The following is a 15,724-nucleotide window of genomic DNA, read 5'->3' on the forward strand; positions in this document are numbered from 1 at the left end:
GGACCGAGAGCAAGCTGAGAACCGAGCTGTTTGCTGAGGCACCTACTCCTTAGCCATCTGTTGGTTTTAGATTCCTCCTTTTCCCCCCAGCAATGAGCCATGTCTGCTCGGAGAGCGAAAACCTTTGCTTCCCAGCCTCGACTACAAAAGGGACTACACCGAGATCCCTCCAGCCACGCGCCGGCCTCTGGGTTAACTCAGTTACGATCCCAGCTACGAAACGGGGAGCAGGAGACATGTAGGAACATCAGATCGTGCTTAAAACAAGAACCATTAAGCAGGAAATAATGACTGGAAAGTGGAGAGCTCTCATGCAAGGTAAATGCGCTTCTCAAGTAGCTTTCATCCGATCTCTCTGGGTTTTTTAGTGTTATCAGGGATGTCTGGAACAAGGTCTCCGCACAGAAGCAGTGCTGTGAATAGCAAAGGATTGGTTTGCTTGGGTTCTGTTCCCCCGATAACCACGCTTCACTCCTGAAACATGCATGGCGCTTCCGAGGCGCGTCCCTTATCAGACTGAGGGAGGAGCGAGGAGCAGCTGCCATGCAAAACGTTTGGGGTTTTTCTTCTGCTAGTAGGATTCATTTCGTCTTCCTTTCTCACTTCCCCTTGAGAGCTGACTGGACAATGGAAAAACCCTGTGAAAAATGCCCTGGTTTTGAACAAAAAAAATCTAGCCCCAGAAAAATGGCAATTTTGTCACAGGAAGGAATGTCAAGAAAAATCGGGAGACCCGCCAGGGAATTGATGGCTGGAGGACACCTGATAGTGAAATTGATAAGCCACCCTCTACCCCAGAAAGCTTTTGTCAATTTCACCTTTCCCTGGCCATGAAATAAGCAAGATCTTGGCAGGAGAGCAGCCAGGCCGCAGTGGTTCAACTCTCCTCAGGGCATGTCAAATTTTTGTGGAAAAACTGGATTTTTGTGGGAAAACATGGAAAAAATTGGTTTTGTGAAAAGGGCATTTTTGTGTTGGAAAATTATTCTGCTGAAATATTTCCAATCAGCTCTATTTCCCCGCCCACGCCTCCCACGTCTGGATTTAAACCCCCCATCGGCCAGATCCTCCAGTGGTCTAAACTGGCAGCACTTCATTTAATGGACCCACCTTGATTTACACTCGCCGGGTATGTGGCCAGTTTATGTTAAAGCAGCACAGAATAGAGAAGAACCAACTCATTTCCTCTTAAAACCAAATTAAATAGCCAAGCAACCCACTTGCCAGGAAGCATTTATATAACAGATTTATTATTATTATTATTATTATTATAGTACATAGTGACCCTGTCCAAGTTCAGGGCCCAGTTGTGCTGATGCTGCACAGATCCTGCCTGAGATTGGGTCCCCCAATGTGCCAGGCGCTGCAAAGACACAGTGAAGGTCCCTGCCCCGAAGAGTTTACAATCTAAGTAGACAAAGGATCATTCTCCCCATCGTACAGCTGGGGAAACTGGGGCACGGATAGCTTTTGGTGGTTTTCATGAATCATAGAAGATGAGGGATGGAAGGGACCTCAGGAGGCCATCTAGTCCAACCCCCTGAGCAAATCAGGACCAACCCCAACTAAATCATTCCAGCCAGGGCATTGTCAAGCCTCACCTTAAAAACCTCTAAAGATGGAGATTCCACCACCTCCCTAGGTAACCCATTCCAGTGCTTCACCACCCTCCTAGTGAAAAACTTTTTCCTAATATCCAACCTAGACCTCCCCCACTGCAACTTGAGACCATTGCTCCTTGTTCTGTCATCTGCCACCACTGAGAACAGCCCCGCTCCATCCTCCCTGGAATCCCCTTCAGGTAGGGGTCTGCACTTATGAAGAGCTCATCTCCTATTTAGGCACCGAAGCAAGCAGCCATGTTTCCAGAAGATCTTGGCATGCTGGGTGCTGCGTTTTATGGAAATCCCTCAGCGCCAGGATGGGCATGTTTGAAAAAAATCCAGCAAGCCATGGCTCACCCACAGTCCTACCAGCACCACTGGGAAAGAAACGCAGGGTTCCCAGGTCCCACGCAAGTGCCTGAAACACAAAACCGGCTACGAATCCTCCCTGTGCAACAAGCCCCGGTGGTTATCCTGCAGTGGCTTATGTCTTTGGTGACTTTCTGGAAGTGAGAAGCTTTGCTGAGCCCAAGGGGATGGCTCAGGGGAGGAAAATTACTCAGGTGTGCAAGTATTTTCCAGATCAGGGCCCAACGCAGCTAGGGTGACGCGTGTGGCATATCCACGGCAGTCCACCCACCATCAGTCCAGAAGGAATCAGCAGCCCACCAGATGGCCCAGTATCTGCCAAGAACAAGCATGGTTCGAGACAGCCCCATCCATGGGTGGTTCCAGCTGGGGAAAGCGTAGCATGGCCCCGTGTCAGAGTGCTGGGACGGTCTGGGTTCAATTCCTACCTCTGCAGCAGACTCACCTGGGTGACGGTGGGCAAAAATCTTCCCCTCTCTGTTCCTCAGTTTCTCTATCTCTAGGGATAATTATTCTTTCTTGTCTATTTAGACTGGAAGCTCTTTGCAGCAGGGACTGTCTCACGTGCAGCACCTGGCACAATGGGGCTCTGATCTCAGCTGGGGCGCTAGGCTACCATAATACACCTACTAAGAGGGCCAGGCGGTGCAGTCTACCCATGGTGCTGCTACAGCACCTGTTACTATAATATCCGAGCACCTCACAATCGTTACTGCATTAATCTTCACACCCCCCCAGGAGGCAGGGCAGGGCTCGGCTCGTATCGCCCTTGTGCAGCTGGGGAACTGAGGCACAGCGAGGCTAAGTGATTTGCCCAGTGTCCCACAGGGAGTCACCGGAAAGCTACGTCCCATCTTAGCACCCAGCCTGCAGCACCGGTTGCTGGGCTCCACCTCAATGCTCTTCTCCGGGAGAAATCACGGCCAAGTCTCCTGCCGAAGGAGAACTTTACCAACCTCCAAACCAGCCCCTCGGCTACCCCCCCTCAGTCCCATCCCACATCCGCCCCTGCCCCGGAGCTGTGCCAGCTCTGGCTCTGCCATCTGCACAGGAAAATCCTGGCACCCTTTGCCAGCCTTTCCGCTGGACACCTGCAGGCCAGACCAACTGGCCAGCATGCTCGACCTTGCGTAGCTAATGTCCTCTGTGTTCTAGCAGCGCCGGAGACGGCACTGACAACTGGGTGGCACAGGCCCTGCCTTGTTCCTTGGGCGACCATATCGGGTGCTTGGACATCTCCGTAATCCTACCTCCAGCTCCGTTCAGCCATTTCCCCAATGCATGATCTCTCCCTCTCCCCTCCCTCCATCCCTCTGACAAGCTCTTTTCCCTGTTGTCTCTTGCAAAAGGAGAAGACCAAAAAAAAAAAACCCTCCCAAAACCCCTAAGTGGTGGCTGAGTGCTGTTAAATCAAATTAAAGAAATCACCACCGTGGGCAGGAGCCGAGAAGACGCAGCCTTTAAATGCTCCTGACCTAAGTGGCGGGCGGAGGAGTCAGGCTGGGAGGGAAGAGGGAAGCAGAGGGAGATTGTGCCTGAGTTTTGGGGGGTGGGGGCTTTTCCTCCCCTCTGGACCCTGCTTGGGACACTGATGCCACGCTGTGCAGGGGGCTCGGTGCCAGGCCCGGCACTATGTGTGTGTGTGACCACTGCCTGGTCCAGTGTCTCCCGTCGTGAGCAAGGATTATTCAGCCCCCTGCAGCCGAGCCCATTGTTGAGTTGGCCCTGCACTGCCCAGCTCTGGAGGGCACCACCCTGCCCTGAGGGCTGGGGTGGGGCAATGGTCACTCCCCAGCCTCCTTCACTCCCAAGAGTTTGCTCCTCTCTGTTTCATCCAAATGCCACCTCCTGAGTGCTCAGAGGCGCTTGTTCCCCGGGATCAGCTTCTGCCGCTGCCCCACTGCACCCCATCACACTGTCAGTGCCCCTCTGCCAGTGCCCCACTGCACCCCATCACACAGCCACTGCCCCTCTGCCACTGCCCCACTGCATCCCATCACACTGTCAGTGCCCCTCTGCACTGCCACACTGCATCCCATCACACATCCACTGCCCCTCTGCCAGTGCCCCACTGCACCCCATCACACTGTCAGTGCCCCTCTGCCAGTGCCCCACTGCACCCCATCACACTGCCAGTGCCCCTCTGCCACTGCCCCACTGCACCCCATCACACATCCACTGCCCCTCTTCCACTGCCACACTGCATCCCATCAAACTGCCAGTGCCCCTCTGCCAGTGCCCCACTGCACCCCATCACACTGCCAGTGCCCCTCTGCCACTGCCCCACTGCACCCCATCACACATCCACTGCCCCTCTTCCACTGCCACACTGCATCCCATCACACTGCCAGTGCCCCTCTGCCAGTGCCCCACTGCACCCCATCACACATCCACTGCCCCTCTGCACTGCCAGCACCCCTCTGCCACTGCCCCAGTGCACCCATCACACTGCCAGTGCACCTCTTGACTGCCCCAGTGCACCCCATTGCACAGCCATTGCCCCTCTTCCACTGCCACAGTGCACCCCCTAACACTGCCAGCACCCCTCTGCCACTGTGCCAGTGCACTCCACCACATGGCCACTGCCCCTCTACCACTGCCCCAGTGCACCCCATCACACTTCCAGTGCTCCTCTCCACTGCCCCAGTGCACCCATCACACTGCCAGTGCCCCTCTGCATTGCCCCAGTGCACCCCATCGTACAGCCACTGCCCCTCTTCCATTGCCCCACTGCACCCCATCACACTGCCAGTGCCCCTCTGCACTTCCTCAGTGCACCCCACCACACTTCCACTGCCCCTCTGCCACTGCCTCAGTGCACCCCATCACATGGCCAGTGAACCTGTGTCACTGCCCCACTGCACCCCTTCACACTGCCAGTGCAGTGCGACCCCTGGGCCCATGCCCCTCTGCCCCTCCCTGTCAGTGTAGCTCAGCAGGAGCCTAGAGATGCTCATCCTTCCTGGTGGGCACCATTAAAACCCAGCCCCCGCCCCCGCTCTCCCCTCAGCTCCACACCCCCCCCCCACTGAACATGCTGGAAGTTCATCATAGGATCCATAGGTGCCTCATTCAGCTTCTGCCTCTGTGACCCCTGCAGGAGATGCAGCCCTGGCTGCAATGAGCTCCTTGCATGACCTGCACCGCTAATGCCATCGCACACCTCCAGCCAGTGCCCACGGCGAGGTGCTCCTTGTTCCCCACCCTCATCCGCCAGCTCAGCAGGATTGCTGATGTCAAGAGAAGCGTTTGCAGGGTGTACCTTGTTATAGACCTGAGGCTGCAGCACCGACTCCAGCGCTCCTCCCTGCCCACCGCCGCACCGTCCCCCCGCCAGCTAACAGGGCTGCTTCAGCGTTAGGAGCAAGAAAGAAATGTGTATGGGGACAGAAAAGGGGGCTAGACAGATAGAGATGTGTGTATAGGGATAGAGAGATGGTGTGTATAGGGCCAGGGAGTGGGTATGAGGATAGAGAGAGGTGCTCTGTGTGTGTATGTGTGTGTGTGTGTGTGTGTGTGTGTATAGCAAGAGGTGTATGGAGATGATCAGATAGATAGATAGATAAATAGATAGACAGATATGTAGTGTATGAGGATGAATGGAGGGAGAGTTGGAAGGAGGGATGGGGGTGTATGAGGATGGATGGATGGAAGGACGGATGGATGAAGATGTATGAGGATGGATGGACGGACGTTTGGATGGGAGTGTATGAGTATGGACGGATGGACGGATGGGGGTGTATGAGGATGGATGGATGGATGGATGGATGGGGGTGTATGAGTATGGATGGATGGATGGGGGTATATGAGGATGGATGGATGGATGGGGGTGTATGAGGATGGATGGATGGAAGGATGGATGGATGGGGTGTATGAGGATGGACGGATAGCTAGAGAAGCAAGGGGAGGGAACAGGCAGAGCAATGGCTTTGGAAGGGAAGGACAGGAGAGAGGCAGGCTGGAGGACGAGCGAGGTGAGGGGCCGGGCCCTGTGTCCCCTCTGCAGCCCTGCTCACTGCTCTGGATTCCCAGGGAGTCAGGCAGGGGAGACCCTGGGAGGGGAGACGTGAGGCTCTTTGACTTTCCCCAAGGCCTTCCTGCGATTGCCCCCACGGTGCCAGATCCTCTGCTGTGGTTAGTCACTGGGAGCTCCCGTCCATCACACCAGCTGGAGGCCAGCCCTTGTGTCCACCCTGCAGGGCTGCTGCTTCTTACCCAGGTAACACAAAGTGCTCGTGACACTCTCACACTGGGAAGGACACAGCACAACCAGAGATACACACACACACACACACACACTGACCCACACAGCTACACACCCACTGACACACATCCAGAGATACACAGACATCGATACACACCTACAAACACTGACACACAAACTACCAAACACACACACTGATACACACACAAACACTGACACACAAACTACCAAACACACACACTGATACACACACAAACACACTGATACACATGCACTAACAAACATACACATACAGATACACACACACACACAGATACATACATACTCTGATGTGCACACTCTGACACACAAAAACACACACACTATGATGTGCCCACACTGACAAACATATACACACTGACATACACTCACATCTACACACACACACTGATGTGCACACATTAACAAACACACACACATACACTGACACACACTCACACACCGACACACACAGACTCCCACATCCACACACACGGGACAAGCTCCGGGGATGACAATGTGCAGGAAAGGCAATGAAGGAAATACCTGGATATATTTTAAAGTGTGCGGGGGGAACTAAGCTTTTGGGGCTCCGCTGGCCCCTCCCACCACAGGCCCCCCAGCAGCCTGCATGAAACAGAAGGGAAATTAACCAAGCCAAGAGGCCTGGCTGTTAAAAGATACAACCAGTGTGAGACCTGCCCCAGCCAGCTCTCCAGCTGGTGTAAATTGGCTTCCCTCCATTGAAGTCGCTCAGCTGTGCTGATCTACACCAGCTGTGGATCTCCCCTCCCCGCTCCACACACCAACTGCGTGACAACTGCTGTCCTGGGCGGTTAACATGCACCACTGGCATTCACCCGAGGAGAAAAGGATGTGTGTGAGAGCGATTGTGCATGTCAATGTGCATTCGCACCAGTCAGAATGTGTGTGTGTGTGCGTGTGTGTGCGTGTGCCAATGTCAGTGTGTGTGTGTGTCAGTGTGTCAGTGTGTCATGTGTGTGTCAGTGCAAGTCTGAGTCTATATCACAATGTGGGTTAGTGTGTGTTACTCTGTGTGCATGTCAATGTGTGAATGTGTGTGTGTCAGTGTGTGTGTCTGTCAGTGCATCCACAAGTCTGTATCAGAATGTGTGTCAGTGTGTGTGTGTGTCACTGTCTGCATGTCAATGTGTGTGTGTCAGTGTGTGTGTTTCAATGTGTCAGTGTGACTGTGCATCAGTGTTTGCATGTCAATGTGTGTGTGTGTCAGTGTGTGTTTGCGTCATTGTGTGTGTGTCAGTGTGAGTGTGATTGTGCCTCAGTGTTTGCATGTCAATGTGTGTGTCTGTGTGTGTCAGTGTTTGCATGTCAATGTGTGTCAGGGTGTGTGTGAATGCGTGTGTCAGCGAGTGCATGTCAGTGTGTGTTTGCGTCATTGTGTGTGTGTCAGTGTGAGTGTGACTGTGCCTCAGTGTTTGCAGGTCAATGTGTGTGTCACTGTGTGCATGTCACCATGTGTCAGAGTGTGTGTATGAATGTGTGTGTGAGCATGTGCATAGTGTGTGTGTGTGTGTGTGTGTGTGTCACAGTGTGAATGCAATGTGCATTCCTGCGTCTGCATCAGAGGGTGTCAGTCCATGTGTGTGTGTGTGGCTGTGTGTGCCAATGCGTGTGTGTGTGTGCGAACAGAAGAGAGGGAACCACAATTAGAAAAAGGAAGCCCGCCGACACTGCATGGGATGTGCTCCCACGGCTTCCGACCCAGCCTTCACTCCCAGCCCCCCAGAACATCATCCGGCAGCCTTGGGGGCAGCAGCCAGACCAAGCCAGGAGCAGCGACCGCGGCCTGCGGCTGGGACCCAGCAGCCAGCAGCACCCAGGGGCACGGTGCTGGCACGGTTCCGGCCCGCCTGGATTCAGCCTCTCTGTGCATCTGGGGGGCAGGATCACCCTTCTGCGCCCGGCTACCGATGCCGAGGGGCTGTGGAGGGGAGGCCGGGGGGCATCAGATCAGATCAGAAGCCCTGACAAGGTTTTACAGGGCTGGCTATTGAGGCTGCCTGGCTGCAACTTCCCCAGTGCGCTGCTGTTCCTCGGGACTGGGCAAGCCTCGGCTGGCGGAGGCAAAGGGGCGAAGAGGCACCAGATCGAGAGGGGTCTGTGTGGCCATCTAGGCCCTGTTATTTGTCTGACAGCCTCCCCTCCCCCCCTCCCCAAGCACCAGGTGAGGAAATAGCTCACTCCGGCTCTCCAAGCTCAGCACCGCGGACAGCGGCCAAGGGAGGAACCCAGCCTGCGCCGGCTGGGAGGGCGGGGGCGGGGAGCCAGAGTGGGGGTCCAAGAACCAGCTCCCCCCGGATCAGCTCCCAGAGCTGGCAAGGATCTTTCTCTCTCTCACACACACGGGAACCAGGTGCCACCCCAGCGTCTGGCAGCGCCACGCCACACCGAGCTGGCACCGACAGGTCGCCCTGGCAGCCGAGGAGAATCTGAGCCAGGCAGAGAGATGCCAGACAAGATCCCCCCCCCCCCCCCCCCCCCCCCAGCCCCCGTCCCCACCATTTTACCAAATCCCAGTGCTGGCATAATACAATCCAACCCCCCCCAACACACACACAACTCATCACCCCCCCCAACCTCCCGACACGATGCCATCCAACCCCTCCCCAACTCTCCAGCTCCCCCCCCCCCAGCCCTGGCAGGGTCTCATAACCCCACTGCCCCCATTCCCAAGCCCCAGCCTTGGCAGCACATCTCCAATCCTCCCCTCCCCCCTCCGATCAAACCCAGAAGCCCCGACCCCAAATCTCCCCCCCCCCCCCAGGTGAAGGGCCCTCCCCCGGGGCCCAGGTTGCACCTACCTTTCGGGGAGCAGGGCTTCCTCAGCCGACGGGAGGTGCCATCCTGTATTTTTTTTCTCCCTCCCCCCCCGCCCCCCCAGGGATGCGGGATGGAACCAGAGGGCTCCGCGCACCCTGCTCGGAGTGGGGGCGGGGGGCGTTCAAGGGGCCCCACCGGGCCGGCCCCCTGCAGGCTCCATCGGAGGAATCCACAAACAAAAGCAGGTCTTGGGGCTGGATCCGCAAAGGGAAGGCGGGGGGGGGGGGGGGCGGCTGGGCCCCGGCCGGCTCCTTCCTTAGCTCGGGCTTTCCTGGTTCGGCGCTCGGAGATGTGTGTGTGCGGGGGGTAGGGGGGTCTTTGGCCCGGCTCGGTTCCCCGGAGATCCGGATTAAGAGGGGTCCGATCCGCCGCCGTTCGCGGCTCCTTCCTTGGCTTTTCCCAGCCCGCAGAGCCGGGGCTGGGCTGGGAAGAAGGAGGAGGGGGAGGCGGAGCGCAAAGGGGACGCGCCTCCCCGGAGCCGGGCGGAGTGGCCAGGGCGCACGGGCCGGGGCGCACGGCAGGATCGGGTCGCCTCGCAGCCCCGCCGAGAAGGAGGGGGGGGGGTGATGGGGAAGAGGGAGGCTGGGGGGGGGGGAGATTTGGGGGGAAGGGAAGTGCAGGAGGCGGGTCTGCCCCTTTCCTGCAGATGGAGGGGGAGGGATTTGGGGAGGGAGGGACGCGCGGAGAGGCGGAGCGAAACAACACACATTGGAAATCTTTAGCACTGCAGCAGCTGCACGGAGCAGGAGCCGGGCGGGGGCGGGGGGAGGAAGGGGAAGGGCAGGGACAGAGGCAGACGCAGCTGGGAAGCTGCAGAGAGATAAAGGGTGGCCAGGGGAGCGGAGGAGAGAAAGATGGGGGGATGGGCAGAGAGAGAAGGAAGAGAGGGATGGCGACAGGCAGATGAAAGGGGAGGGGGAGAGAACAGTGACTAGGGAAGGAAAAGAGGTGGCTGGAGGGGAAGAGAAATCGAAGAGAGAGGGGTGGAGCTAGAGAGCTGGGTGTGGCTGAGGATGGACAGAGAGACGCAGCCAGGCGGAAGGAGGTGTGTGTGTGGGGGGGTAGATGAAGAGACAGAGAGGTGTGTATGGAGAGCCAGGGAGAGCCAGGCAGGCAGAGGGATGTGTATGGGGCTAGGTAGATCTTTTCCACCCTGAGAAATAACCCAGGTGAGGGCAGAAGGAGAGAGACCGCCGGGGTGCGCGGCTGAAAGGGTGAAGAAAGCAAGGGGTGGAGGAAAGGAAGGAAAGCCCTGCCAGAGTCCTGAGCAGAGCCCTGGAAGGGAATGGAGGGAGCAGGGGGAGAAGAAGGGCAGCTGGAGGGATAGATGGAAACTGAATAAAGGGGACACATGGGTGGAGCAGGAGAGAGCTCGCACGAGGGCATGGCCAGAGCTCGCAGGAGGAAAGGGTGGGAGATCGCATGCGGGAGGGGCAGGAGCTCGCACGAGGGCAGAGTGAGAGCTCGCACGAGGGCAGAATGGGTGTTTGCACAAGTTCACCCTAATGCCTCAGCCCCCCACCGCTGGAGTCTGCTGCCCCCCAGCTCTGTGCCCAGGATCCAATGGGGTCTTAGCAGGCCCAAGTTCCCCCCCCCCTCCAAACCAGGGATTTAGCCAGTGCCCCAGGCACCCTTCCTGCACAGCTAAGGCCAGCCAAGATGCCCAAGAAGCCCCTCCATGCCCATGGAGGGATTAACCACTGGGGGCTTCTTCCCAGCCCACCCGGGGCCATGGTGGCTGCCGTGAGCAAGTGGGGAAGGGGATGTTTGCCCCTAGTTCTATTAACCCTTTCCCTGCCTGGCACTGGGGAACGGCCTCCAGGCTCCACCGGTGGGGGGGGGGGAGGGAGAGTGCAAGAGTCATGGGGATTGCAGGGCATGCAGCTGGTACAGTGTTCGCTTAATGACACGCGCACCCCCGGTCGCCTCGCCAGGAAAAGCCGGTCATAGGTTTAGGGCAACTTCCTCCACTGCTCCCTCGCCCAACCCAGTTTTGAAGTGCAATGGGTGTGTGTGTGTGTGTGAGCGTTTGCATGCATGCGTGTGCGTGTGCGGCGTAAACTTGGGCGGATTAGATTTTCATCAGTAGCTGTCGATAAATGTCAATTTCATCACACACGCAATGACACCGACGAAAAAATATTTCCATCAATAACAATCCAGATTTACAAATATGCACAGTAAGAAAACCAGGGCTGGAGAACTTTTGATTTAAGGCCCCTCACCTGGTGTATTTTGACCCGTGATGTTGCCTGTTTGTGTTTTAACGGTTACAAAGAGTTCACTTTTGGAATCTCAGGGTCTACTCTCATTAAATAATTATTGCCTGATCCTCCCCACTGGTTGACACCCTCTCCCCCAGAATTTCCCACAACTGGGAACCTTTAAATAGATAAAAATAGGGGGGAAATGCTTAAAAATAAACACTGATAGTATCAATTGAAATGATAAAAAATAAAAACTGAATTCTGCCAAGCCTATCTATCTGTCCATCCCCATACACCCCCATCTAATCTATCTCTCTGTCCCCTACATCATCTGTCTATCTATCAACCAATTGATCCATTCCCAGTGGGTTAGCATTCACTGGTTCTCTCTCCATGGCATTTCTTCATCAGCGCCCAAACTGGGCTTGTGAAAGGTGAACTGGGGGCAGCCGTGGTCCAAGCGTGGAACAGTCTGCGGCAAGACCCAACTGTATAGGCCAAAGGGAAGATATGAGGTGTTGGGGGGCAGGATACCAGCTAGATGGGCCTCTGGGCCTGCTCCAAGACACCGCAGGGGAAAGAAGGGGTTACCAGTCCAGCTGCACTCACTGATCTATCATCACTGCATTTCACTTCATGCTGAGTCAACTCTGTTCCCAGAGCGGCTCCTGCTTTGAAGGGGGGGAGGGCAGATGAACCGACCCTCCCCACCCCCAACCCCTCCGCCGTTCCAAAGCCAGCATTATACCGGAGTCACCTCCTTAGGACTGTAGATTCATGAATGATGCATGTGCTGCTCGGGGAGCAAAGCATCCCTCCCCCACACCTCTTCCCAGCCATTAGCATCTGATCTGAGGCCACGTCTGGCGCTTCTGTTCAAAGGCTGCTCCTGCAGGCCTCAGATGCCCTGGAAAACTATTGTCATGGCTCTGGAGCAGGAGCTGGATTTTTATCTTAGGCTAAACAGGCAGCTACGGGTCCCCGGCCACCTCAGCGCTGGATAGAACCCAGGACCCTTGGATCTAAAAGCACAGAAGAGGCCAAAACTGCTGTGCATGGCTTGGCCTCCAGGGGGCGACCGAGAGCCCTGCATTATAGAGGACTGTATGACTTGTGTCGCTTTTTGCCACTAGGTGGCCCAGTCCAGTTTGGCCCATTTGCCAGCCTTGCGTAGGTGAAATGAGTTGGATGGGTCTCAGCCCAGCTTCCTGGGTCAGAGGAGATTCCAGGACAAAATATATCAGACCCACACCTGTAGCTGGCTCCTTCTTAGTGAGGGAGCCTGGGGGGGTGGCCTGGGTCACAGAGAGCGAATTGTCCTGGGAAGAGAGAAAGGAAGAAGCAAGGGAGAGGGGATGAAGGGAGAAGCTGGACTAGTGAAAGGGGAGTGAGAGATGGAAGGGTTGTCTAGGTGAGAGGCAGCGTCATCTTGTGGTTAAATCACTGGCCGAGGAACCCAGACACTTGGGTTCAATTCCTAGCTATGACGGACTACCCTTAGAGTCCTGACTCCCAGCCCATGCTCCTCCCCCCCCCCCCCATCTAACCACTAGACACCACTCCTTTCCCAGAGCTTGGGATAGAACCCAGGAGTCCTGCCCCCACAGCACAACGCAAAACACAACAGCGCCCCCTGGTGGTTACCCACCTTCCTCACACCCCAGGCTTGCAGGCTGTAAGAATGGGTGGGCACCGCCCCGTCCTAGGAGCTGGCTTGCACATGCACTGCTGCAAAGGGAGCAGCTGTGTGCACGCACAGACGCACGCACACTGCAAAGGGATCAGCCGCCCAGCCTCAGAGCAGGCTCCGCTGAGCACGGGCAGACCCACAGAGGCACCGTTTCACTTTCACCTCCTTCAGGGTGGCACCCGTAAATGGGAGGGGGGAAGGGGAATCACGGGCATGACACCCGGAATCCGATCCAGCTCCCCAGCAAAGCTCTGGGTTGGGGTGGGGGGAACCTCTGATCTGGGGGTTCAGGCTCCAATGCAACCTCCTGTCTCCAACAGCCGCTCTGACAGTGTCCCAGAACAGGGCTGGATGTCGGGGAGGGCAGAGCTGGCCACGGCTGCTCCTGCCTGCTCTCCCAGGGGCGTCCCCAGCCCCCTGCAGGCCCATGAGCTCTGTACAGCACAAGGTTCTCCCTGCCCCAGGGTTCTCGGTGCCAGCTGCACAGCGCCTCCAGCAGGAGGAAGGCAGCACTTGCTTTCCCCAGGGGGCAAGGCGCCAGCGCCCCGACGGGAGGTGGGAGAGTCCCCGCCAGGATCAACCCCCCCGCCGCTCGCCGGTGGCCAGGCCCTGATGAGGTAACAGGCTGCCTCATTCCCTGCCACCCTTCGCAGCTGGCGCACCGCCCGCCACAGCTTGGCAGAGCGAGCGGGGCTGCTGGAGGAGCAGATGATACCGGTGCCCACGGGAAATCAGTGTGATTTCTGAGCCAGCTCTGAGCCCCCACCCCACTCCCTGCGGCACGGCGTTCCTTTGCGCCACCATACTGGGGCCAGCACTGACTGTCCAGGGCGGGGCGCGCCCCCTGCTGAGCCCTCCCCACACTGGAAGCTGTGCAGAGACAGTGACTGCACCCAGTTTCTCCCTGGCTCCCAGCCTGCCATGCACCAGAGAGGCCCACACATACCATGTCTCTTCAGCCAGGTGCATACCCCACCCTATCTCACCAGCTGCCCAGTTGTCTGCCAAAGGGGGAGTGGGCACCATGGAGAGAAACTGGCTCCCGGTTCAGACTCAGGGCTGACCCCAGTGCCCCAGCGTGGCACTAGGGGGCGCTGTGCTGCAGGGGGGCTCAGCAGGGGGCGCTCTCCCCTCTGAATCAGCGACGCAGCAGTGGGGGGGGCGATACCCCATATTCTGGGGTTATGCAAAGCCCCGTGCTGCACCCATAGCATGCACGTTCTTATCTCCCCATCCTTCCAGTGTCTCCCAATCCCCGTCCCTCCTTTGTTCTGCCGCAGGGGGAGCGCCCCCTCTGGGGGTTTCTTGGTGCACCTATCTCCCACAAAAAGGGACATAAAAAAATCACTAGTCAGGTTGCAAAGGCAAGAGTGAGCAAACGCTAAGGTAAGGCAGCCTGGCTGTCAGCCCTTCATGACGGACTTTTAACTTGGTTTTGTGTGTGTCATTTCCTAGATTAAAAAAAAAAAATCTGAACCCCCACTCCCCAATACCCAGAAATTCCCTCCTGTGGCATCATCTTGACCCCACCCCCCGTGGGTCATCAGCCGGGATGGGGCCTTTAGATCCATCGCCCAGCTCTCTGATGCATGAGTTAATGGCTGAACGGTAGCAGTAGTAGGTTGTCATGCTCTGTGTGGCCCAGCGCGAGAGCGGGCGGTGATGCTGCCCCTCGGTTTCCCAGACGCTGGCTGAGAGACCCACAGATCCGGAACTCCATTCCAGGCACTGGAGGGGGCAGCCTCTTCTTCCACCCACCCCTGGTGCCCCGTCCCTGCCAGTCTGTCCCTGTCTCTTCCTTGCTCCTGGCTCCTGGCCCATGTAGGCCCAGATCGCCCCTCCCCCAGCTCCTTATCTGATCTGTCTCACTCCCCCTTCACTGGCCTGCAGTCACCCCCCTTTCTGTCCCCTGCCCACATTCCCCACCCCCACTGGCTCTCAGTCCCAGTCTCCTGCAGGCTTCTCATCCAGTCCCAGTCTTCTTGTCCAGCTAGTCCCATTTCTTACACTCCCAGTTCCAATTTCCCTCCCTCCCCCAGCCTCCAGCCCCTCCCCCATCCCCCTGCCTCCTGGTCTTAATCTCCTCCCCGCTTTTCCCTCCCCCCATAGACCTGGCTTTTGTCCCCTCTGACATTTGAATCAGGTCCTCCTGCTCTCAGTTCAGGGGTCCAGAGGCAGGACACTCCGCAGCAGCCCAGAGCTGCTGTTGCTGGGGAAATCCTGCTCAGTTTCAGGCTCCGGCAAGCCCCCTGTGGATGGAATTTACCTGCTAAATTCTAGCAGGCCTGTCCCCAGCATTTTCCAAAGCCTCCTAACTTTTCACTGAGCACGGGAGGGGGGAGGAGGGCAGGAAGGGGAGGAGATGGCAAAAGGCACCTCCTCAACCCAGGAGACACCCCACCGCCAAATTTCAAGGGCCTATTCCAAATCCTGGGGGGTGCTCGAGCTTCCAAAGAAACGGTCCTTGGTGTTTTTTAACACGGGCCAACCGACATGTTTTTCCCCCTTGTCTCGTCCTCAGAACCACGCTGAGCCGCGCGGGCGGAAATTTTCCAGAAAAAGTCTCCCGGAGGTAGGCCCCCTGCGTGGGAAATTTCAGCCCAGACAATCCGACTTTGGCCGAGTTCTGCACAGCCCTACACGGGGTTTGATAACGGGAAGCGTCAGCAGCTTCCGTGAGGGGCCTCCCTACGACGGCTAGAGCCGGTTGAGAATATTCTGGCAGGACAGGATTTCCGGTGGGAACGTGCCGGTTTCAACCGAGTCCTGC

General features: G+C 57.1%; 1 protein-coding gene across 1 annotated transcript in view; it reads right to left on the reverse strand.

Annotated features, from left to right (window-relative positions):
• Nucleotides 1-9,242, reverse strand: part of LRFN1 (leucine rich repeat and fibronectin type III domain containing 1) — a 43,352-nt gene extending 34,110 nt beyond the window's left edge. Inside the window, exon 1 of the mRNA XM_067557303.1 lies at nt 9,039-9,242. The gene's annotated coding sequence lies outside the window, so the exon portion shown is untranslated. The remainder of the gene's footprint in view (nt 1-9,038) is intronic.
• Between the last annotated feature and the right edge of the window lie 6,482 nt (nt 9,243-15,724).

This window comes from Emydura macquarii, unplaced genomic scaffold, assembly GCF_026122565.2.
Source record: "Emydura macquarii macquarii isolate MOO-44397 ecotype Brisbane River unplaced genomic scaffold, CSIRO-AGI_Emac_v2 contig_1790, whole genome shotgun sequence".
In the NCBI taxonomy this organism is placed as follows: domain Eukaryota; kingdom Metazoa; phylum Chordata; order Testudines; family Chelidae; genus Emydura; species Emydura macquarii.